The 27,052-nt window shown below is 34.1% G+C and overlaps 1 protein-coding gene across 7 annotated transcripts in view; it reads right to left on the reverse strand.

Moving 5' to 3' along the window:
- SUPT3H (SPT3 homolog, SAGA and STAGA complex component) overlaps window positions 1-27,052 on the reverse strand; it is a 482,255-nt gene that overhangs the window by 229,178 nt on the left and 226,025 nt on the right. The window lies entirely within an intron of this gene.

Below are 27,052 nucleotides of genomic sequence, written 5' to 3' on the forward strand. Positions count from 1 at the left end.
ACACAAATGATTTTCGAATTGTCTGCCATTTGGGTTAGCTTTATTTCTGGTCAATGAGAACTGTTATCAAATTTTAGATATAAAGTAAACTCAGCAGCTTAGAAACAATACTGTATTGATATTAAAGAAAAGTGAAAGAATAAATAAGAGTATTTTATATATGGCACACAGAGAGATAATTAAGTTCTGTCAATTTTTGCCATTTCCCCTTCTCTTTTACACTTCAATCAAAATTTTATAAAAAGTAAGTCTACTTGGACACAAACTTTAGGTGGAAATAAGAGATCACTTAAAAATACAGCTTCTAATTATCTTTAAGGCAAGAAATAGATGTTTTCTGCTTCACTTATTTGAGCAAATGAGAAAAGAAACCAAGTCACACAATACTGTAGGTTGAAGACATCTATGGTCTTGTTCAATATAAGGCCAGGGAAGTTATTTATAACATATACTGTAAGGTAAATTGCCCCTTCACATTGTAACATCAAGTCTAAATCCTCCAACATTGACAAAAGAAAGTCTCTAGTTAAAGAGGCTCAAGAGAGAGAGATGTCAAGAGCTGTAACTCTGGATCTCTGAAATCCATCCTTCATTGTTAATCCTGGAGGAGTTAGGTGTGGCTTCGTAAAGAAAATCATAAAGTCTGTTACATATGAACATGTGTACATGTGTGTGAAAAACATTAACATTTTTGTTTCACTCATTCTCCTAGTTGATTTAAAAAGTTTATTTCCTGTAAATAATGATCAATTACCTAAAGAAACCACACATTCTATTTTGATACAGTTGCTATTCTGGCAGTAAGACATCAGATCTGAGTGTGAAGGAGATGGATAATACCTCCAACCGCCTCTGAGCCCATCATATCTAATACGCAGAGCAGTAAAAAAAGATGTAACTTTGATTTATATCTGCATTTAGAAAACTTAGCTACAGTGAAATTACCTGTTTAACCACATAGACTCTTAATGACCAACACCTCAAGCTGTCCTAAATATTATATTAGTACTACAGTTTAAGTTCCATGCTGTCAAAGGTTTAATTAATTTAAGCAAATTTTAAGTTAAGGTGACTTAAACAAAAACTTGATGAAACATTCCACAGCAATTTATTCAGTAGTATTTACACTTAAAGGACTATTAGTATCTCAAAGGCTTTTACAAATAAGTGAAACAAATTACCCTGTCTCTCTATACCTATCACTTTTTTAAAATAAGTATTGAAAATCAAAGTTTAGAAAGAATGATTTGAGTAACATATGTAGTCTAATACAATGGCCCACTTTTCAGCATAAATGTCTCTTATTACATAAATGATATACACTATTACAATGACCATAATACAAATTAAACTTTATTACAGGATGTGAACACTTGGAAGATTTTAGATATCACTGTAACCCTAATGTCCAATATAAGATATTAGGTAGACCTTAAAACACTTGAATCAAATGAACAACTTAAAATCAGGTTTTGCATTGTTTTATGAGAATGTCTAAATTATCAAACAAAATACTTAAGCCTTTCATATAAAACTAATATACCTTCTGTTAAAAGAGTACTAGAAGAGCAAATCCTACTTTATTAAATAATGCTAATGGAGAGTTAAATAATACAAATACACTGAACTGACACTTAAAAAGCTTAAAANTTAGGTTCGACCTTAAAACACTTGAATCAAATGAACAACTTAAAATCAGGTTTTGCATTGTTTTATGAGAATGTCTAAATTATCAAACAAAATACTTAAGCCTTTCGTATAAAACTAATATACCTTCTGTTAAAAGAGTACTAGAAGAGCAAATCCTACTTTATTAAATAATGCTAATGGAGAGTTAAATAATACAAATACACTGAACTGACACTTAAAAAGCTTAAAAAGATAAATTTTATGTCATGAGTATTTTACCATTCACACACTGGAGTAGGCATACCCACCAGAAATGCTGAAATAAAAAAAGAAAGCCATACCAAGTGACAGCAAGGATGTGGTGTAAATACAAGTCCCATACACTGCTGATAGGGGTATACACTGATGTAAGCACTCTGGAAAACTATCTGTCAGTATTTATTAAAGTTGAAATTTCCACACTATATAATAAACACCTCCCCGAAGTATATCCCCCAAAATGCGTGCCTATGTTCATCAAAATATCGGTACATGAACATTCCCAGGAACATTATTAATAATAGCTCTAAATTGGAATAACCCAAATGTATATGAAAAGTGAAATGGGCAAATAAACTGTGGTGAATTGATAGAATGAAATAAGTCACTGTTACGCATAACAACATGATGATTCTCACAAACATGAAGTTGAGTAAATGAAGCTAGACCCAGAAAAATATACACTGTAAGATTTCATTTATATAAAGTTGAAACACGAGCAAAATTGGATTTATGGTGCTAGAAGTCATAATATGCTGTTCACAGAACAAAAATATGACATATACTGGGATAAAATATCTGTAGATTATACATCCAACAAAGACCTTGTATTCAGAACAAAGAAAGAACTCTCTAAACTCAGTAGTAAGAAAACAAACATTCCCATTAAAAATGGGCCAAGGACCTGAACAGTTTGTCAAAGAGGACACACCTATGGCAAATAAGGAACAAAAACAGTTTTAACATCATAGCTATTCAGGAAGTGCAGATTAAAACCATAAAGAGGTACCACTATACACTGATAAGAATGACTAAATAAAAATACTTGCAATATCAAATGCTGGTGAGGATATGGAAAAATTGGATCTTTCATACTTTGTTAATGGGAACGCAAAGTATAGACACTTTGGGAAACGGTTTGGCAGTTTCTTTGAAAAATTTTCAGGAGGATCTTTAACTCTTGAATCTAAAATGCACTTCCCATACAACCCAGCAACCACAAATCCATGGCGCAGTTATCCTTGAGAAATGAAAACTATGTCCACACAAAGGCTTATATGCAAAATGCTCATAGCAGCTTTATTTCTGTATCTTGACTGTGGTGGCGGTGGATACACAACTCTCCACATATGGTAAAATGTCACAGAAGTACACACACTCCCGCACAAGAGCATGTAACAACTGCAGAGATCCTGGTTAACAGTGCTGTCCTAATGCCAATTTCCTCGTGCTGACCATGTACTCTGGTTGTGTAAGATGTCACCATGGGAGAAGCTGGATGAGGGGTTCATGGGAATTCTCTACACTGTTTTGCAACATTTTGTGAGTCTATAATTAATTCAAATTAAAAAGTAAACAACAACAAAAAAGTCGTAAAGTGACTATCCCTGGAAAGGTTGCTAGCACCCAGGAGCAGGCAGGAGGCGGCTCCTGCGTGCGGGTCACGCGCTGTGTACTGGGTACACGGTGCGCTCCCTTTGAGAATTCATCAAGCTGCAGACGACTCAGGTACCCCTCTGCGTTCATGTTTCACTAAAGAAGTTTACTAAACAAGAAGAAAATAAGCATGATCTTCATTAACCTATAGATTTCCTAGAAAATTTGTAGTTAAAATGTCCATTTGAAAGAGTACTTGTGTCAATCATGTTCAAAAATAGTAAATACATAACAAAAATGTCTTAACTTGGGTACAATTACTTTGTTCTCTCAGAATTCTTCACATTCCTGTAATTTAAAGTTTACAGCACAACAATTATGTTACTAGATTCATAATAACACCACTCACTAGGTTCAATAAAATCCTCCTATAATGCCACATCTTCTTTCTGATCCTTGACAGTAAAAGCAGTGTGGACCATAACTGTTCTGGGATGATGGGCATAAAGCAGGTCTTCCTGAGCAATAACATGTGTTCATACTACCTTTAGAACAAAAGTCCCTTAAAACATTGACTATCATTTCTGCCTTCAATTTCTCGTCTCCAAGAATACTGGTTATTAATTCTAAAAAGACTTGCCCACAGCACTGAAATAGGACTACTCTTGCTAAATCTTACTAATTGCGATAATTAACTCTCCATCCTCATTTTACTCGACCTCTGAACAGCATTTGAAACGCCCCCTTCACCTGGCTACCAGGACACCACACACTCCTCATGTCCCCCACCTCCTTGCCGGCGTCATCTTTTCTTCAACCTGTGAGTACTGGAAGACCTCCCATCTTTCTTCTGTCTTATCCCTTCTCTTCCCAAATGATCTCATACTGTAGCTTATGACTTTACATCCCATTTATATACCAATGACTCCAAAATTTTTATCCTTATCAAAACCTGCCTCATGAACTCACATCATATATAACTCCCTCACAACTTCTCCACTTAGATGTCTGATAGACTTTTTGACTTTAACACAATATCAAATGCTAAATTCTGCTGCAAAGCATTATTCATCTAGCCCCTCCAAAAATATAGAGGTCATCCTTGATTTCTTCCACAACTTCAAATTTATACCCACTCTGTCAGAAAGTCCCGTTGGCGCCACCGTGAGACCAGACTGGCCCACTTCTCACCACCACCACGGTGGCAGTGTGCGCTACCTCAGCGCATGGCGGAGGCCTTTCAACTAGTCTACCGGCTTTCACTCTGAAACTCCTACAGCCTAATCTCTGCAAAGTAGGTGGAATAATCTTTTAAAAACCTTAAACCATGCAGAGGGTTCTGGAGATCTGTTACACAACAATGTGCATGTGGTTGAAAATACTGTACTGTACAATTAGAAATTACTAGCATTGTGAAAAAACGAATTAGTGAATCTACTTCACTTTAACAGAGATAACATGGAAACTGATGTGCTTTTGCTTGGTGATCAAATAAATTCTAAAAAATAGAAAAATTTAAAAAAACTTAAATCATAGCAAAATCACTGCCCTATTTAAAAACTTTAGTGGTTTCCTATCAGACTTGGAATGAAATTCAACTACTTAACATGATTTATCTATCGATGTAAATCAAACCTTTTAAAAACACCTGTCCTGTACAAAGTCAAACAGAGTGAAAATGACACAGAGAGAAACACAGGGCCTAGGTAATCTGGCCCCTGTTTTACACTTGATCTCTCAGCACTGGATCCATCACTCCCTCCACACCAAACACACTGATATTTCTCACTGTTTCTGAAGTATATTACAGTCTCAGCAGCCTTTCCATTTTTTGTTCCCTTAAGTCTGTTGTTCCACTAGATCTATGCTTTGTAGCTATCTGGATATAATTTAATCTTTTGCTCAAATATAATATTCTCTGATGTAATCTAACTTTATTTCTCCCTTTACTCATCCTCCATTATTTTTTTCATAGCAGGTAATATTACCTATTCTTATTTATTTATTGTTCTTGAACACAGAAATATAAGCTCCATGAGGGAAGGGACTTCATATTACCATTATATCCCAGATGCCCCCCAAAAATGATTGGAACATTTATCAATAAACCTTTGATGAATGACTGAATGATGGAACCCCTGTGTGGCTAACAACCCCAGATAATCTAACTCTACCATGTATATATCCAGTACAACTGAAGAGACAGGATTTTACTTACAACAGAATCCACAACATTATGTGCTATTTTTAACAGGGTTCTACATTAAGAGTAGTAATATAAAATTTCAGTAGTTGCAAAATATTTTACTCTTGTGACTGATTAAAACATTAAACCAGAAACTATTCTAAAATAACTGCCTGCTCCAGCAGTTTAAGCCAATTTTTACACCTGGAACAAAGGAAAAAAACCAGGTGAAGTACCACTGAGGTCTTTGTAAGCGTAATGCCTTCTTTAATTTTTATCTGGGTTTCTAAATGAAATAAGCAGTTTGAATAAAATAAAAGCCAATGAACTGGTAAATAAAAAAAAGGGTAACATCTTTGCCTTTTCAGTAAGTGCCTGGAAAAATATATGATTTGAAATTTCACTCTGCCGTGTCTTAAAACAGGCAGAGTGAAATATCTGACTAAATATTCTATAGTATCCATAAATATAGAATCACATTTTTATGAACATTATTTAGTACTGCTCCAATTTTAACTCAACATAAATAAATATATGCTGATATTCTGAATTATAAGTTTCAACCCATTTAAGCCAAGGAAAACTATGTACTCCACAACTGTTACCTGCATAATTACTTATTTTTGTTATGTCTGACAAGTTCCTTTCAGACTTTCTATGTCACATATGTTGGAGTGTAATTAAAGAGACTGATAACCTCTTCTCTAGGAACTTGGTTGATTAATTGGTGAAACTGAAATCCTGAAAACACTAACTCAGATACATACTATAATCCACCCCCCCAAAAAAAGATCATGTAAAAAACTAAAATGATTGAAAATAAATAGTAATCAAAATTCTACTTGTTTTCACATTTCTCTGTTTTTATCTTTTCTGTTGGTCAAAACACTATGAAGAACTCATTAGAAACGCATCTCCAACTAGAACAGTGCCTATCAAATAACAGATGATTAACTAGCAAACGGACGGAAGAAAGGAGGACATAATTTTTTCTAATCTTGGGAAAAGATACTACATGAACTATAAAACAACAACTTCATGAGATAGTTCCCTCTTTGGAGTTCTTAGATCAACTAAAAACACCATCACTAGTGTTAAAAATAAACCTAATTCAATTATGATATATTTGCTATATTTAAAATGTTTGATTTTTAGGTATGAGAAAATCATACTCCAGTGAAAGAAACATTTGAATATTCAAATATTCTTAAGTTTTACAGCAACTATAATAAAAATGATTTAAAATTTAGTCTTTGTAACTGATTTTGTAAATACTTAAATGTTCAATATTAGTTGAAGATAAATGTTGAGTCAATATATTGTATACCTGAAACAGATATAATATTGCATACTAACTATTCTTAAATAAAAATAATTTAAAAATTTTTTCATCTTACTGAGAAAGTCATTTTCCACTATAATTAAATGCATCAAAAATGAAATAAATAAATTTCATTATGTGCAATGGCACCCAGATTTTTGATCCAACAATAGCTTACTAACAATAGCTAAATAAATTTTTTGAAACAATATATACACTTTCACTTAACTGCTAATAATCTAATCCCAATGTAGATATTTAAACATTATAACTAGAAAAACTGGACCACTTAAATCACCCTCAGGAATTCACAACAAAATAGTAAACACATAGCATTCACAAGGTCACCCATTTCAAAAATCATAAACAACTTAATCTTGCTTTAGTCCCAGGCAAGTATCCACATGAAGTGATTTGTTACCTCTATCACCAGGAACCAGGCTTACATAAACAAAATTGTATGTTTGACCTCTGACTTGAAGAAACTGTGGATATGACAAAACACTGAGGTTTGAAGAGTTAGCATTTTAAAAACTCCCTCAAGTTCCTTCTACTTCCAAAACTCTATGACCCTCTGAGCTCTGCTGTATTCAAAACAGTTTCAGCAATGGTCTAACAATGGTGTCATCTATGTAGCTACAAAAACTGTGTTAAACTAGTGTTGAAAATAGGAGTTACTTATCTGTTAACAGGTGCAATGTTAAAAATGTTTAAATGTAATTCTCGGTCCATAGCTATTAATAATCAAATTCAGTATTTAAAATATCAGGAATAGTGAACACTAGGTGTCAGTGTAAGAAGTGGAAAAATAGATCTAAAAACTTATTTCCAATCAGGTGTGTAACAAAGAAATCAAAAGCAGCTGTGACCATATTTACTTATAATTGCATAATTCAGTTAACAAGCCAATCTTTCTTTCAAACAAAATCCCAGTTCCAAAATCATCAGGAGTTTAAAATCAGATTAAGCTGATTATTAGAAGTTACAAGTCTTTTGTAACTTCAGCTGCATAATGCACAAAATATAATTTTACTTTTAAGAATACATATTTTGAAATATACTGTTAAATGCAGGTATAAGTCTGAAAGTATTATGTTGCATGATACTAGCTGGTAAGAAGAATTTTTTTCAAAATAAGTGTTGTATAATTAATAAAAGACACTGAATTTAAAATTTTTCCCAGAAGTCTCCTTCATAAATTTCAAGGTATTAGAAGTAAAAATGCTTAAAGGGGTCAGTTCACACACAAAAAAAAAAAAGAAGAAGAAGAAGAAGAAGAAAGTATGAACTCAGGAAGAATAATTGACTCTCCCAAAATTCTAGTAGCCAGAAGTTTAAAATAAGATAATCATCAACAATAAAAATAATAAGGAAAGGGTAATATTAAAATATTGCCTCATATTTTACAAACTGCATTCATAAGAAATACTTAATTTAGGCCCAATAATAATAACAATTTATTTATATTCAGTTTAGTCCAGTGTTCATTTGGGGTCTGGAACTCTCTTGTTTCTACTGAACCTTCTTTCACCCACCCACTTACCCATTTCTCTGTTCCATCTCTCAAATGCCACACCACTATCTGCTTATTAAATCCTTCCATGTATTTTTCAAGCATGTTGGGCAACTTTTTCATACAATATTCTCAAAGTCATTTATTTCTGGGAAGCGAACTAAATATAGTAGTCATCACTAAAATACAAAATGATGGAACCAAAAAAATCATTTAGGAGAATACTCAAGGATTTACACTGGGAAAAAAATAAATGCTTTTAGTCAACACACTGCTCTTGTTTCACTGACAGTGTGTATATTCAAATTATAGTCATACAACGAGAAAGCAAGAAGTATATGGAAAAGCTTTCAAACTTTAGGACTGAAAGAAATTAAGGAAGGCAATTAAGACTGCTCTGTGCCTGCAGGTTTCTTTTCAGGGACATAAAGTCAGGTGGGAACAGACAAGGAGAGAATGGGGAACTTCACATATAACTAATGATATAATGTAAGATCTCTAATCATATCAAGAATGAGAAGTATTAGGGGCAATAGAGATATGGAGGGACATTCAAAGGCAGAAAAGTGGCCTCACAAATACAGACAGCATATGCCATTTTTTTCAGGGAATTCATTTTCTGCATCTAATGCATTTAAAAAAATTTTTTACTTTAGATTAGAGCTGACATACAATATTATATTAATTTCAGGTGTACAAACACAGTGCTTAGACATTTATATCCATAATGAAGTGAGCACCCTGGTAAGTATAGTAACCATCTAGCACCACACACAATTACAGTGCGATTGCCTATATTCCCAGTGCCGCACTTTACACCCCATGACTACCTTTACAACTGCCCATTTGTGCTTCTTAATCCCTTTCACCTTTTCACCCATCCTCCCAACCCCTCCCATACGACAAACACAAAGAAGTCAGAGAAAGACAAATACCATATGATTTTATTTACATGTGGATCCTAAAAAACAAAATAGACAAAACAGAAACAACTCAAGATACCGAGAGCTATGACTATTTAAACTGTTTCTAATGCCTTTGCCTTTGATCCCATGTTGTTTATATATTTATGATGACAATTTTGGCCATCATTAACTGACTCCTGCTTTCACTGAACAACAGTGTGGATCCGTGTCTCTGCTCCTTTATATACCGCCTACGAAGCAGGGAAATTCCTACAGATGAGTAAACTAGGACTTACTAAGAAATGTGCTTCGAGTTGTGGAAGTTAGCAAGTTAGGAGGCCAAGATACAAACTCAGGGATGTTTGTTTCTAAAAACCTTCCATTTTACTAGCATTTCCCTACTGATGGTGCACAAGGCCTTGTGGTTTTTGTAGCAGTAAACAGGAATGTCAGTCACATGAAGAGCATGGACTACAAAGCGAGAAAATGTCAAACTGGTACAAGTAATGTGCTAACTCTAACTCAGTACTTCTATCAGTTTTCACACAGATAAACACTGAGGGTTGTCATGGTAGATTTGATTGCTCTATCATTTTGAACTAATTTATTCTTGCTGATACAGGATTTACACAAATAAGTCTATGTTACAGATATTAAAATATCATTCAGACCCTGTCATCATCCAACTAAGAGCTGGTAATATCCCTTACCTAAATATTTCAACATTTTCCCTCTAAACAGACCTCTCCAGAACTGGCATTGTGAGTCTCACTATTCTAGAAAAAACAGCCAGGTTATTCTATCCACTTTCCTAACAATGCCACTTTCTATAATTTTCAATGCCCCCAGCAGCCTGCAGAATTACATATAAATTCCTCACTTTGAAATTCATTGACCTTGAAAACACAGTCTCAAGTTTCTTTTTTATCTCTTTCTCTAGTGCATATTTAAGAAACATTGTTGATACTACTAACTGAAAATCCACATGGCATGATCAGAGGTGATTTCATGTAAACCAAAAGCTAAACTTGAATTCTTGGCATTAATGCAATCTCTGTGCAATTTATCTGACATTTAAAAATAGGAATTTTATTCCTGACAACATCATTCAAATCTATTCTGAAATCCAAACGTAGTTGTAGTAATTAATGGTTACTATGTGGCTTATCCAAGCATAAAGACTTAGTTAAAACAAAGAAACAGTTGGTTTTAAAACTTAAGTGTAAGTTTTAAAAAATGTATTAATTACCATTCCCTCTTTTGGAGAAAAGCAATTTGATCTTTAATAAAGACATAGATAAATAACTTCTTGCTTCCAAGGAACATTCATTTCCTGACTAGCATAAAAAAAGAATAAATTAGATGTGTTAGAGAGAAAATCTGAATTCTAGTATTTTCATTATTGCCATAAGTGGGACATTTGAAAATAGTAATGATATCACTGCCTGATATCTAATTTATATGAAAATTCACTGGCTTTATTTTACACCCAACATGACAGAAAATACCAAAGATTTTTTAGGAAAAAAAAGAGTTAACTCTTTTGCTTTTAAATTAAAAAAAAAAAACGTAAATACTGAGTTTCTAGTAAATATAAGGCACTTATAACAACCTTATTCTTAGCTTATGGATTTAGGAAAAATAACAATAATTGTTATAGCAACCATAGACCGAATGATTGAATAGAATAAAAAGCTGAGACTTCTATGATGGATGAAAAAGACAATATGAGAAGAGATTGAAAAAATTAGTCTTTTCATTATATGTGGACCCTGAGAAATCTGTTAGGAAAACCACTGGGTATTTTACTTCTCAGGTGACCACCAAGTCTCACTGAAGCCTAGTAACCGCAAACACAACAGTCTTCAAGGGGAAGCTTTCAAGGAGCAAGCCCTCGGCCCCAAGGAAAAGGCTTTACTAGAGCTCTCCTTTTTGAAGCAAGCAGAATTCGGTAATCTTCAGGAAAAAGTTCACAATACTTTAAATATCTTTTCCAATTATATTTAAATCTATTCTTTCTTATATACTCAATTACCTTTGTTACAATGTCTATTAAAAATTTTGCCTAAGATGTTTTGCTGGCTAAGACCATTCCTCATGTAGAAGAATCTTACTTTTTCTCTCTATAAACTTAAAGGATAGTAAATCTCTATCAGAGACTTGAAATTGAACTTCTTTTTTCCACACCAAAAGAGGATTCTGTTAACCTTTCTTGGGATTTCTCTTTTCAATCACTTCTTTTTTCTCCCCACTATTCTTCACATGTAAAATATAAATCCTATTTCAAAAACACTACATTCTACTTCAAATAACCTCAAAATACAAAAATTTAGAAGGAATCTTAGAGATATATACAATACGCTTGGTCAGAAAAGTACTCATTTGTACCTATACAAGAATCAGCATATTTCATTCTAAAAATTCTTCTAATCCCTAAAGAAGCAATGACTTGAATTGTACATCTACTAGTTATAAGCTGTGTGACTTTGGGCAAGTTCTTAACTTTTCTGTCCTTCATTTTCCAAATCTATAAAATGAAGATAATGTCTTCTAACTGTCTAGGTTTACTGTAAAATGTTTCTTACAAGAGATGCCATTCTGTTAAAGTATACAAGTCAAACGTTTAAAAATTAAATATTTTTATTTTCTTAAGTTCATTTGCTAAATCAAGAAATGTTTACATAAATTGTGAGGGGGAAAGTTTTTGGTATTTTAAGAAATATGTTGTACTGTGTATTAACTAAATCTTCTAATTAAGAAAAACAAACTTTATTATTGTGAGACATCTAAGTGTGTCACACACTATCTTCAGTGTCTAAAGAATATCCCAAATGCATCAACTTTCTCTAATTGTTTAAAGCTTTCACTGTGAGTAACAATCATCATACTTTATTTATGAATGATGGTCTCTAAAACCAGAAAACTTTACTAGGTGACTTCAGATACTACTATGTATATTTTCAGAGACGTATTTTATAAATTTTGATCCTAGACCACCTGGATATCTACAATTTTGTGTATTTGTATTTTTTGGCAATTATTTTCTCTTGACTCACATACTCTCACTTCTTGCTGTTTCTTATCCATACCTACTTAGCAACTAATTGCCTTGGTCCTCACCATTCTGCTACTTCTACTCTACTGAAAAGAAGGAAAACAGATTCAACACACTCTGACTAACGAGCAGGATGTTAATAGTGTCTACTGACTTTTATTGGTTACTGTCAATTCTTTTTTTAAAATATATTTTATTGATTATACCATTACAGTTGTTTTCCCCCTCTTCATTCCCTTCCACCCTGCACACCCCCTCCCCGACCATTCCCCCCCTTCAGTTTATGACCACGTGTCTCACGTTCTTTAGATTTTATATTTCCCCTACTATTCTTGCCCTCCCCCCTATTTTCTACCTACCGTCTAGGCTACTTAATTTCTGTATCTTCTCCCCACTTCCCCTCCTCCCACTCCCCTGTTGCCAGCCCTCCATGTGTTCTTCATTTCTATGGTTCCGCCCCTGATCTAGCTGTCCTCTTGGTTTGCTTTTGTTTTAGGTGTGGTTGTTAGTAACTGTGAGTTTGCTGTCATTTCACTGTTCATATTTTTTATCTTAGTAAGTCCCTTTAACACTTCATATAATAAGGGCTTGGTGATGATGAACTCCTTGAACTTGACCTTATCTGAGAAGCACTTTATCTGTCCTTCCATTCTAAATGAAAGCTTTGCTGGATAGAGCAATCTTGGATGTAGGTCTTTGGATTTCATGACTTAGAATACTTCTTTCCAGCTTCATCTTGCCTGTAAATTCTCTTTTGAGAAATCCGATGACAGTCTGATGGGAACTCCTTTGTAGGTGACTGTCCCCTTATCTATTGCTGCTTCTAGGAGTCTCTCCTTCATTTTAATCTTGGCTAATGTAATTATGATGTACCTTGGTGTGTTCCTTCTTGGGTCCAACTTCTTTGGGACTCTCTGAGGTTCCTGGATTTCCTGGAAGTCTATTTCCTTTGCCAGACTGGGGAAGTTCTCCTTTATTATTTGTTCAAATAAATTTTCCACTTGTGGCTGTTTCTTTTCCCCTTCTGGTACCCCTATAATTTGGATGTTGGAACGTTTAAAGATATCCTTGGAGGTTCCTAAGCCTCTCCTCATTTTTTTTGAATTACTTCACATTTGAGTTACTTCACATTTTTCTGTTTGGTCATTTCTTCCTTCCTTCTGGTCCACTCCCTTGATTTGAGTCCCAGTTTCCTTTCCATCACTATTGGTTTCCTGTGCATTTCTCTTCATTTCATTTAGTTTAGCCTTCATATGTTCCTTTAATTTGTGACTAAAATCAATCAGTTCTGTGAGCATCCTGATCACCACTATTTTGAACTGTGCATTTGAGAGGTTCACTATTTTTTTTTGTTGCTTAGAGTTATCGGCTTCAGGGCTTTGAGTTCTCCTTGAGCCATATTTTGGACTGTTTGTGACTATTACGTATGAGGAGCGGAGCCCTAGGTGTTCACCAGGGTGGGGCAACTCAGTTGCTGGGTTGTGACACTGTATGTGGGGGCAGGGTCAAGGAGGAGCAATGGCGGCCCCCTCTGCTGCTTCCCGCTGCTGGGGCCTGTGCAGTCTGTCTCACTGCTCACTCCTTTGCTGGTTTATCTGGCTTAGTGTCAATTCTTATCTGGATTAGAGTCCAAATTCAGTATAATCTTATGGATAATAAATATCAGTTTCAAAATTAGTCTCAAAACATTCCAAAAATTTTTTTTCTTAAGCCTTTTCTAATTGACACATTTATTTAATAGACCTTATCTCTCTTTTCATTAACTTAAAAATTTGAAGTCAATTTATATAAGTGCTTCATATAGAAATAATACCTTATGAATTTCATGTTATATATATTACTTAGAATTTCAGAACATTTTACTCTAGAGAAGTATCTAAGCATAGCTAATATATTTTGGGAACCTAAGAATGGGATTTACATACTCATCAAGAGACATAAAATTATACCCCTAATAAAACATCAGGATGGATGCAAACACAGTATCTGAAGGGATAAAAAACATTTAAAAATATTTTATTGTTTATGCTATTACAAGTGTCCCAATTTCCTCCCCTTTCATCCCCCACCACACAGCCCACCTCCACTCTCATAGTCAATCCCCACACTGTTTTCCATGTCCATTGGTCATTCATATATGTTCTTTGATTAGTCCCTTCACCCTCTTTCAATTAGCCCCCATCTCCCCTCTGGTTCTATTTTGCTCATTAGTTTATTTTGTTCATTAGATTCCAGTTATTGGTGAGAACATATGGTATGTATCTTTCACTGATTGCCTTCCTTCACTTAACATAGTATTTTCCAGTTCCGTCCATGCTGTCACAAAAGGTAAGAATTCTTTCTTTTTTACTGCTTTGTAGTATTCCATTGTATAAATGTATCACAGTTTTTTGATCCATCTACTACTGATGGGCACTTAGGCTGTTTCCAAATCTTGGTTATTGTAAATAGTGTGGCTATGAACATAGGGGTACATAAATTTTTTTGAATTGGTGTTTCAGGATTCTTAGGGTATATTCCCAGCAGTGAGATTGCTGGGTCAAAAGATAATTCCATTTTTGATGTTTTAGAGATAATTCCACACAGTCTTCCACAGTGGCTGCACCAGCCTGCATTCCTACCATCAGTGTACTAGGGTTCTCTTTTATCCACATCCTCACCAGCACTTGTTGTTTGTTGATTTGTTTATGATGACCATTCTCATCAGTGTGAAGTAATATTTCATTGTCATTCTAATTTGCATCTCACTGATGGCTAGTGATGCTGAGTATTTTTTCATATGTCTATAGTCATCTGTATGGAAGCATATACCATGTTCATGGATTGGAAGAATTTTTTAAATGTCCATACTACCCAAAGCAATCTACGGACTCAATGCAATTCTTACTAAAATACCAATGGCATATTTCACAGATCTAGAACAAATATTCCAAAACTTTATATGGAACAAAAAAAGACCCCAAATAGCCTCAGTAATCTTGAGAAAGAAAAACAAAAGGAGGGATCACAGCACTTGATACCAAACTGTACTACAAGGGCACTGTAATCAAAACAGTCTAGTATTGGCATAAGAACAGACACATGGATCAAAGGAACAGAATAGAGAGCCCAGAAATAAATCCGTGTCTCTGTGGTCAATTAATATTTGACAGAGGAAGCAAGCATACACAATGGGCGAAAGATAGTTTATCAGTAAGTGGTGTTTGGAGAAGTGAACTGGTAACTGCGAAAAATGAAACCAGACCACCAGCCCACACTATAAACTAGAATAAACTCAAAATGGATAAAAACTTCAGTGTAAGTCATGACACTATAAAAATCCTATAGGCAATAAAGCCCTACAGGAAAATATAGGCAATAAAGTTTCAAATATCTCACTTAGCAATATTTATGTCAATATATCTCCTAGCACAAGGGAAATAAAGGAAAAAATAAATGGGACTACATAAAATTAAAAAGGTCCTGAACAGCTAAAGAAACCATCATCAAAATGAAAATGGGACTGAGTGTATGGGAAAACATATTTGCCAACAATACATCAGACAAGGGTTTAATCTCTAAAATATAGACAGAACTTATAAAAATCAACACCAGAAAGACAAACATCCCAATTATAAAATGGGCAAATGACCTGAACAGACACATCTCCAAAAATCACTTATTTTTAAAAAGAATTATATATTGTTCAAGTATAGAATACTATATATATATAATACTGAGATCTGGAAAATAAAAGTTTCTAATTATATCTACATAATAAATAAGGCGATGTTAATTGGTTAAAACTTTGTAACTTAAAAAGATATAAATAGAAGTAATATTTTTAAACCTGAAGAATGCTATATATGTACAATAATATATAATATATAATATAATTGTATATATTATACATATTTTATTTTATATATACACACAATTTTAGTAGACATCCTGAAATATAGTAGACATGTACTTTTATTTTCTTATTTTCTGCATAATCTCCACATTAATCAAAAGTAACAGCAACACTAAGAAAAAGAGTATAAAAAGTCATAGATAAAAAAAGAGACATTCAGAGATCTTGGAAAGACATTGAAGAACAAGATTTTAAAAACGATTTCTTGGTTCATATGTAGATAAGAACACAAAACTTGGTATGTGAAGAAAGAGTACTGGAGAGACATTTGCCAAATTAAAAGGCATTAGAAGTAAGAACAAAGAGAGGGAGGAAAGGAGAACTGAGTGCCTGCTCACCCAGGTGGGAGATTAGAAAACCATTCTTCACACATGAGTTTATTCTTTACTAATTTTCATTATTAAATATTATTTAGAATAACTTTGAAAATCAATTTATACATGAAAACATAATTGAACAGACTGGATGGCTGACTACAGATGGTGCTAACTTACGACGTACTGACTTACAACTTTTTGACTCTTCAATGGTGCAAAACCAAATGTGTTCAATAGAAACCATACTTCAAAGATTTCCAGCCAAGATGGACACATAGGTAACACACTGTGCCAACTCATACAACCAAAAGAAGAACAACAACAAATTTAAAAACAAAAACCAACCAGAACTGACAGAAAATTGAACTGTATGAAAGTCCGACAACCAAGGGGTTAAAGAAGACATACTCATCCTGTAGGAGGGGCAGAGTCAGGCAGCTGGGGTGGAGAGAACTCGATGGAAAGGCAGCAGCTAGTGGACTGGGGTGTGCAGGCAAAGGCTGGAAGAACAGGCAGTCCCACATTTGCACACAAATAAACCAGGTGAAACAAAGAGGGAGTGGGAACCCCCAGCCTCACAGGAGAGTTAGTTGGACAGACCCACAGGATCCTAGAATGTACACAAGCCCACCCACCCAGGAACCAGTACAAGAAGGGCCCAGTTTGCTTGTGGGTAGTGAGGAAGTGACTGAAAACTGGCAGAGAGCAGAGCAAGTGCCACTGTTCACTCTCGGACCCCTCCCCCACATACAGCATCACAACCCAGCAACTAGGTTGCCCTACCCTGGTGAACACCTAAGGCTCTGCCCCTCACTACGTAACAGGCACATCAAGACAAAAATAACGGATCAAATGAAAGAACATATCAAAGCTCCAGAAAAAATACAACTAAGGGACCAACAGATAGCCAACCTATCAGATGCACAATTCAGAACACTGATAATCAGGATACTCACAGAATTGGTTGAATATGGTCACAAATTAGATGAAAAAATGAAGGCTATGAAAAGTGAAATAAAAAAAAAACATACAGGGAACCAACAGTGACGAGAAGGAAATCAGGACTCAAAACCAGGACCAGAAGGAAGAAAGAAACAACCAAACAGAACAGAATGAAGAAACAAGAATTCAAAAAAATGAGGAGAGGCTTAGGAACCTCCAGGACATCTTTAAACATTCCAACATCCAAATTACAGGGGTGCCAGAGGAGAAGAGGAAGAGCAACAAATTGAAAACTTATTTGACCAAATAGTGAAGAAGAACTTCCCCAATCTGACAAAGGAAATAGACTTCTAGGAAGTCTAGGAAGCTCAGAGAGTCCCAAAGAAGTTGGACCCAAGGAGGAACACACCAAGGCACATCATAATTACATTACCCAAGATTAAAATGAAGGAGAGAATCCTAGAAGGAGCAAGAAATAAGGAGACAGTCACCTACAAAGGAGTTCCCATCAGACTGTCAGCTGATTTCTCTAAAGAAACCTTGCAGGCAAGAAGGGGCTGGAAAGAAGTATTCCAAATCATGAAAGGCAAGGACCTACATCCAAGATTGCTCTATCCAGCAAAGCTTTCATTTAGAATGGAAGGACAGATACAGTGCTTCTCAGTAAGGTCAAGTTAAAGGAGTTCATCATCACCAAACCCTTATTATATGAAATATTAAAGGGACTTATCTAAGAAAAAGAAAAAATATGAACCGTAAAATGACAGCAAACTCACAGTTATTAACAACCACACCTAAAACAAAAACAAAAACAAAAACAAACTAAGCAAACAGCTACAACAGGAAATGAACCACAGAAATGGAGATTACATGGAGGGTTAGCAACAGGGGAGTGGGAGGAGGAGAGAGGGTGAAAAGGTACAGAGAATAAGTAGTATAAGTGGTAAATAGAAGATAGTGGGAGCTTGAAAATAGTATAGGAAATGTAGAAGCCAAAGAACTTATATGTATGATACATGGACATGAACTAAAGGGGGGAATGTGGGTGGGATAGGGTGTGCAGGGTGGAGGGGAATAAGGGGGGGAAATGGGACAACTGTAATAGCATAATCAATAAAATATTTAAAAAGAAATCATATTTTGGATTTTGATCTTTTTCTGGGCTAGTGATATGTGGTATGAAACATTCACATGATGGACAGCACTAGAGACTCCCAGTTCCTGGTGATCATGTGATCATAAGGGTAAACAACCGATATTCTACATTGTACTGTGTTGCCAGCAATTTTTGGTATTTTGTGTTTTCACATCCCATCTTGTCTACAAAACGCCAATCTGTATCTCTTGCTTTTAGTGCAAAGAAGACTAGAAAGGCAATTACTCTTGAGATGAAACTCAAGGTTACTGTCCAGGATGAGGCAGCAAGCCATAATTACCTAAATTACATGAAATAATCAACACTTTATTATAAAATAGGGTTTATGTTGATGATTTTGCCCAATTATAGGATAAATGTATTGCCCTGAGCACGTTGAAGGTAGGCTAGGTGAAGCTATGATGTTTGGTAGGTCCAGTATACTATATGCATTTTCAAATGGGGATATTTTCCATTTACAATGGACTTACTGATGTAAGCGCATCGTAAGTTGAGGAGCATATGTAGTTGGCTGATAGATTCATATAGTGAAAATCCAATATGATTATCAATTAAATGGTAGATAATTATACTCTGTGCATAAAACAAAGAGATTTTTCTCATATTTAACTTTGCGATAAACAAATAAAAGTATCCATGAAGCCATTAGAATCATGATAATTTTTGACCTTCACTAAAACTGGATATTAACAAAAGGATATTATTCTAAGCATTGTAATATTAATTCAGCCACAAAATTTCCAGCTGGAATGAATCTCCACCTACTTTAAGTAAGTCATGCAACTCAATCTCGAGAGTGATAATTTTATGAAAGGTCTGTATCTCTTTGATAAATCTGAAATTCTTGGAAACTATGCATTAGGCATTTATAAGACATTTCAGTCAGAACCAAAACTTTCAACACAGGTCAGACGTCCAAGCATGACACAGAATCTAAGCAGCTAATGCAGTTTGGCTTAAGTCAGGTGACAGGATCCTAGTAGACTGGCAGGGAAAAAAAATGAAGAATTCTGAAGGAAAAGGTTTGATACACAAAGAAAAAAATGAGAAGATACTGTTTTTATACCTATGCTAAGAAAGCCAAGTAACCTCAGAGACACTACATTTAACTTAGTGAAACTATGAACAATTTGTACTCTGAGATTCTCTTCCTTGAAGAGTTGAATGATTGACTGTTATTGAGATATACTAAAGCAGGCAAAGAGAGACACAGAAAGATGCTAACAGTGGGGAAAGAATCAGAAATTCCTTCCTGGGTGGTCCTCTAGGTTATGCCGCAGCAAACTACTGATGGAAATTCAGAGAAAATGTAGCTAAAGAGGCTGTCAACTTAAAATCTGACCACACAGAGCCACAGATTAAAAGCCAAACATTCGTTAACAGCAATACAAACTTATTTTTTCAAAAAAGAGGAGATACAATACTATTTCTTGAGGCATGAGGCCATGATATATGAGAGAAAGTATGACTAATTAAATAGAAAACTTTAAGAGCAATCAACCAGAAATAAATGCTGTCCCAAAACACTTAGAATATTTCCACAGTATAGTCATAAGAAAAGAAAGTTATAAGTACAAACACATAAAAGTAATCATTTTTTAGTGACAATGTTCTATATTTTGAACCACTCAATACATGGGCATATGCAAGTATTTGTTTTCCAAAAAGTGGGTATGTTTTCAGTCTGTTTATGCTGAACATGTGGGACTTCATTTACCCGACAGTAGGACCAGAAAAAACAGGCCAAGAATTTTTCCCCAAGATAGTATTTGTGAACTCCTGTATCCCATTCACGTAAACACAGAGTGTGTCCCGGTTTGCTGTGACTTAGTACAAAGTCTGAATGTTTAGTTAGCTGGAAGACTGTTTCCATTCTGTGATTCATGAGGTCCCCATGGTATCTCTACTTCCTTTATTTTATGCAATCACAAATTATATTAGTTTGTCCCATTTTGATAACACTTATAACTGAAGTTCTGCACAGGAAACTTTATTACTATTTTAAAACATACACATAAACCATTACTGAGGTGGCCATAAGTGATATCTCACAGAAGCGGTGATTAGGTTGAACAGTGCCTTGCATGAGCTCCTTCTACCAGGAGAATAACTGCCAAATTAAAAAGCATTAGAAGTAAGAGGGGGTAGTGGGGTGATAAAGGGGATATAGACAATTCAGTGCATGCTGATCCAATGGGTGATTTAAGCAATTGCTCTTCATATATATAAATTTGTTACTAATTTACATAATTAAAGATTGTTAGCATAACCCTGAAAAATTGGTTCTGATATAAAAACAGTATAACAAATTGAATAACTTACTAGTTACCAGGTAGATTAACATAGTAAAAATCAAATATAATTTTTAAAATGAAATGGTAATTATATTTTATGTATAAAATGAGGAGATTCTCCTACATTTGACTTAAAATGAATACAAACTGAAAGCATCTATATAGCCATCAGAAATCATGATGGTCTGGGAACTTGAAAGGACATTATTACTGACAGCATCATCAGAGCAATCCATTCATTTATGCGGAAGCACTGACTGTAGTTCCCAGGGAGGAGCTTGGTGGTCCCACTGTTCCAGGTGTGCTGCCTCTATAAAAGCTCAATACAAAACAAAGCCTGAACACTATTTTCTATTTTTGTCTTTTTGTAAAAATGAAAATCCCCTTTAGATTTCTTTCAGTTAGTGAAAAAAGTACTAAGGTCGGTCTTTTGTGGTTCGCAAGCCTGCACTCAATCCACTGAGCTACACCAGCCAGGACTTAAGGCCGGTCTTTTCTAAAACTGAAGTGGCAGTAAGACAAACTTTTGAAAAGCAGGATGCTTACTCATATTTGTATTTTCATTATTTAACATATTCTTAATTTTCATGTAGACCCAGTGAAGGGGAGTTAACTGGGGCCTGAGCCTGTCAACACCTAACAAGTGGAAGAGAGCAGAGTTAGATGAAATCATTTAGAATAGGGGGTAGGCCTGGCTGAAGTACTGAGCAAAAATCAGGGAAAGAATGTCAGGAAAGTCTCAGATAGGAATAATAGAGGTCAAAGAAATAAGAAGAATAATAGAAGTCAAAGAAGTAAGAGACAGAAGAAAAGATTTAAGAAAAAACTTTCATATTTTGTCTATTGTCAGTCTTACTGTATTATTTCCCAAATGATGTAAAATGCAGCTTTTGCCAAAATGATCTCCCAAATGTCCACCCCTCTCAGCCATGATCCAGAATATCACTGAAGGTAAGGTCACTGAACTCTGTCCATCTGTAGATTCTGAATGGACCCTATGGCTGGGCTCCAGTCCCTCCTAGATGCAGTATGAGTGTAGTCCCACGGGCCCAGGGCTCAGGCAATCAAGGCAAGAAACACTGCCATATCAGATTAAAGTCATAGCAAGCATTTTTTTCTGACCCCAAAGATATGGAACTAGAACTCAGTAACAGAAGGACAACTGGAAAATGCATAAATTGTGGAAATGCAACAACACACTCTTCCAAATAACCAATGGGTCAAAGATGAAATCAAAAGGGAAGACAGGAGGTATATTCAGACAAAAACAAAATCGCGACATAACACAACTTCTAGGATGCAGCAAAAGTAGACCTATGAGGAAAATTTATAGCAACGAATACCTATATTAGGAAAAAGGGTTTCAAATTAACAGCCTAACTTCATACCATAAGAAATGAGAGAAGAAAAAACTAAAAAAATGAAACTATAGCAGAAGGAAGGAAATAATAAAGATAAGAACAAAAGCAAATACAATAGAGACTAAGAAAAGCAATAGAAAAAAAATCAATTAAAACTAAGATTATTTTCGAGAGGTAAACAAATAGACAAAACAACCAATGAAAGTGTAAAAGTAGAATACAAAGCATATTAAGAGGCTACTAGGAACAGTAACATAAAAACGAACGGAATAACCTAGATGCAATGAATGAATTACTAGAAACATACAACCTTCCAATGCAGAATAATGGAGAAATAGAAAATCTGAACAGACCATTATGACTAAGAAGTTGAAGTAGTAATCAAAAACTTTCCAAAAAGAAAAAGAAAAGCCTAGTATCAGACAATTTCACTAGTGGATTCTACCAAACATTTAAAGAAGAATTAATGGCACACTTTCTTAAATTATTCCAAAACTACCAAGGGAAGAGGAGGGAATATTACCAAACTCAATTTATAAGGCCAATATTACGATGATACCAAATTCAGATAAGGAGACTACAAGAAAAAAATTACAAACCAATATATCTGATGAATAACAGATTCAAAGATTCTCAACAAAATACTAGCAAACCAAATTCAATGGCACAGTAAAAAAAATCACACTATGATCAATTTGAATTTGTTCTTGGGATACGTGGACAGTTCAATATATGCAACTCAATAGGTGTGATATACTGCATAAACAGAAGGATAAAATTATATGATCATCATAACAGATGAAGGAAAAAAGCATTTCACAAAATTCAAGAATCTTTAATGATAAAAGCTCTCAACAAGTTATGTATAGAAGTAATATATCACAATAAATAAAAGCCATCTACGGCTTAAAGTAATATACCATACAACTCAATAAAAGCCATCTATGACAAACCAATAGCTAATATAATATTTAAGAGTAAAAGAGTGAAAGCTTTCCCTTTTTCTCTATGATCAAGAACATATCAAGGGTGTGCTCTTTTTCATCACTTGCTATTCATCAAACTACTGGCAATCTTGCTCCTGCCAAATTAGGTGAGAAAAAGAAGTATCCAAATTAGACAGGAGGATATAAAATTGTTTCTGTTTGAAGATGAGTTTATGTTATGTGTAGAAAACCTAATAACCACCAAAGATTGTTAGAACTAAAAATAAATTCAGAGAAGTTGACAAATACAAAGTAAACATACAAAATCAGCTGCTTTTTTTTTTACAATAGGAATGAACTCTCTGAAAGAGAAATAAAGAAAACAATCACATGCAAAGTAACCTTAAAAAAAAAACCCTTAGGAATAATTTAACCAAGGAAGTGAAATATCAATACAATGAAAATTACTGTACATAAGACATTAATGAAAAAATGGAGACAATTGAAGATAAGTGGAAAAACATCCTGTGTCCACAGATTGGAAGAATTAATATTTTTAAAATGTCCATACTACACAAAGCCATCTACAGAGTCAATGTAATTAATCCCTACTAACATTCCAATGGCATTTTCACAGAAACAGACAGTCTTTAAAATCACAGAGTTCATATTGAATGCTAGAATTCATATGGAATTACAAAAGATCCTGAATAGCCAAAGTAAACTTGAGAAAGAACAGAGTTGGAAAATATCACACTTCTTTGTTTCAAACAAAGTTTCAACAAAGTTGTAACTTTCATACTGCAAAGTTACAGTAGTCAAAAGAGTATAGTATAGTATAGTATAGTATTAGTATAGTATCTGTTTTTGGCATAAAAACAGACACACAGACCAGTGAAACAGAATCAAACCCCCAGAAATATACCCCTGTATATAAATGGTCAACTAATATTTCACAATGGTGACAAGAATACTCAATGGGGGGACAGACAATCTCATTAAGTGTGGGAAAAAGTGAATATTTGCATGCAACAGAATGAAACTGACCCCTCTTCGTATATCACTCACAAAAATTAGCTCAAAATGGCTTAAAGACTTCAATGTAAAACTGTAAAATTCCTAGAAGAAAACAGGCAAAAAGCTCCTTGACATTGGTCTTGGCAATGATTTTTTTGGCTATGACACTAAAAGCACAAGTAACAAAAGCAAAAACAAACACCTGAAACTTTATCAAATTAAAAGGCTATTGCAAGCAAAAAATAAGTAACAATCAATAAAATAAGAAGGCAACCTATGAAATGGGAGAAAATATTAGTAAGCCATATATCTAGTAAGAGGTTAATATCCAAAATCTATAGGGATCTCATAAAACACTATAGGAAAATAATGATAATTATTATTATTTTTAAAATTACAAAGGATAGGAGTCAGGAAGCCTCAATTCTGGTTTCATTCCCACCACTTAACAAGCATGTAACTTTGGGCCAATTATCTTTCTTCATTTGTCCATTCAAATTAGGAATAATAATATCCACTCTTTTCCTGAGATTTAGTAATAATCAAATAAAACACATACATAAAAGTGTTGCCAAACTTAAAAAATGGGAGAGGATTTGAATAGACATTTTTCCTGAGAAGACATACAAATGGCCAACAGGTTCATGAAAAGATGTTCAACATCACAAATCATCAGAGAAATGGAAATCAAAAGGCACAAAGAGATATCACCCTACACCGGTTAGAATGGCCATTATCAAACAGATAATGAGACAGCAAGTGTTAGGGAGGATGTGGAGAAGAGGAATCCTTGTGTACTGTTAGTAGTAACACAAATTGGTACAGCCACTATGGAAAACAGTATGGTGGTCCTTCAAAATAGTAAACACAGAACTACTATTTCCTTTTAGTCCCCTTATTTTCTAACCAAATTCTGCTGTTGTTTCAAATCACTGTTCTCCTATGGTAAAGCAAAATCTGGTTGTTTTCAGACATATTTTGACTTTAGTATTCAGTAATTTGAACATGCATTTCTTTGGGTTTACCACGTTGACAGTATGCTCAGATTCTTGAATTCATACACTTATGTATTTCTGTAAATTTCAGAAGTTTTCAGCTATGATGGTAATGACAAAGAAAGCCCATTTGCAATACCAACAAAGAATATTACACTTAGGAAGAAATCTAAAAAGAAATATATGAAGCCTATAGAAGAAAAACGTTAAAACACTCCTGAAAGAAACATGTAGTCTTGAAAAAGTGTAAAGACATCCCCTATTCTTTTTTTTTGACATCCCCTATTCTTAAACTGATTCAAAATTCTAAAGATGTAGTTCTTGCTAAATTTATAAATTCATACAATATCAAAAAAAACCAATAAGATATTTTATGGATATACAAAATTTAATACTAACATTTACATGGAAAAAAATAAACATACAAGAATAGCCAAGAACACACTAAAAAAGAAAAATTACAAAGTGATACTAGCTGTAACAATCTTTAAAATATTACTATAAAACCTATATAATTAAAAATGTCATATTAGCACATTTATAGAGACAAATTAACCAATGGTATAGAATACAAGATCAGAAATATACCCTAATGCATATGCTACTTCAGTATATGATAAAGGAGGTCTCTCAAATCCTTAGAGAAAGAATAGACTTTAATAAAGGGTGATGGTGTAACTGGGTAGTCATTTGAGAAAAGACTATATCCACAGCTTACACAATAACAAGAATAATCTACAGGTGGATTAGGGATCTAAATGCCAAATATAAAACCCACAGAAATATTAGAAGGCAAGACTGAAGGATTTCCTCTTGAATTTGGTATAAGGAAATATTAGAAGGCAAGACTGAAGGATTTCCTCTTGAATTTGGTATAAGGAAGAGTCTTTCTAACTGTGATTCAAAATCCAAAGGCAATAAGTGATTAATGTATTCGCCTATGTTAAAAATTAAAAAAAGTTCAAAAGATAACTAAAACACTGCAAGAATATACATATTATTAACATATACCACAAAGGACTAATATCCCTATATACTGAAAATAAGATCAAAAACCTGATTTAAAAAATGGGGATAGAACATGACAGAGTTCCTATCACTGGTACAACATGAGCAATAAAAATAATGATATTATTGCAAAGGACCCTAAAAATGAAATGTAAGTATACATTATATTTAAGTATACATTATATTTAAGTATACATTAGAGTGTTATATACACATGTACACACGTGCATATGCACACATGTGTACACATATGCATGCACATATATGTACACACACACATGCACACATTAAAATTGAATAAATTAAGGGTGATAAAGGATAGCTACTCCTTTCAGGATAACTGGAATTGAAAAACAGAAAAGTAAAAAAGGAAACAGAAAACCACTATTAGACAATTACATAGGAATAATGGTCTCGAACAAAATGTACCAATTAATCTAAAAATTTATGGGCAAAAATTTTCAGAGAACAATATTTGCATAGTCACAAAATATCTCTCATAAGGTGCTTATTAACAACAAAATTTAGAAAGTAACTTTATTATAGTGAAAAAATTCAGCATATACCTTAACCAAATTATCAAGGTTAATATCACAAATAAGACATATTAACAATATAAACCTCTTCATACAATACACTTAGAAAGATCCATAACTTCTGAGGTATTCTTCCCCTAAAAGCAGAGCCATGTTCTAATCATAACAAAACATCAGACCAATTGCAAAAGGAGAGGATTCTATAATATAACTGCCTGGTACTTTTCAAAAGTGTCAAGGTCACGAAAGACAAGAAAAGACTGAGGAACTATAATAGATCAGAGAAGACTACAAAGATGACAAAAGCATGATTACTAACTCCAGTGTTTTATCCTGGACTGACTCCTGGAGCAGGAAAGGAT

Source organism: Sturnira hondurensis, unplaced genomic scaffold (assembly GCF_014824575.4).
Source record: "Sturnira hondurensis isolate 20B ecotype Veracruz unplaced genomic scaffold, ASM1482457v3 Scaffold0000880, whole genome shotgun sequence".
NCBI lineage: Eukaryota > Metazoa > Chordata > Mammalia > Chiroptera > Phyllostomidae > Sturnira > Sturnira hondurensis.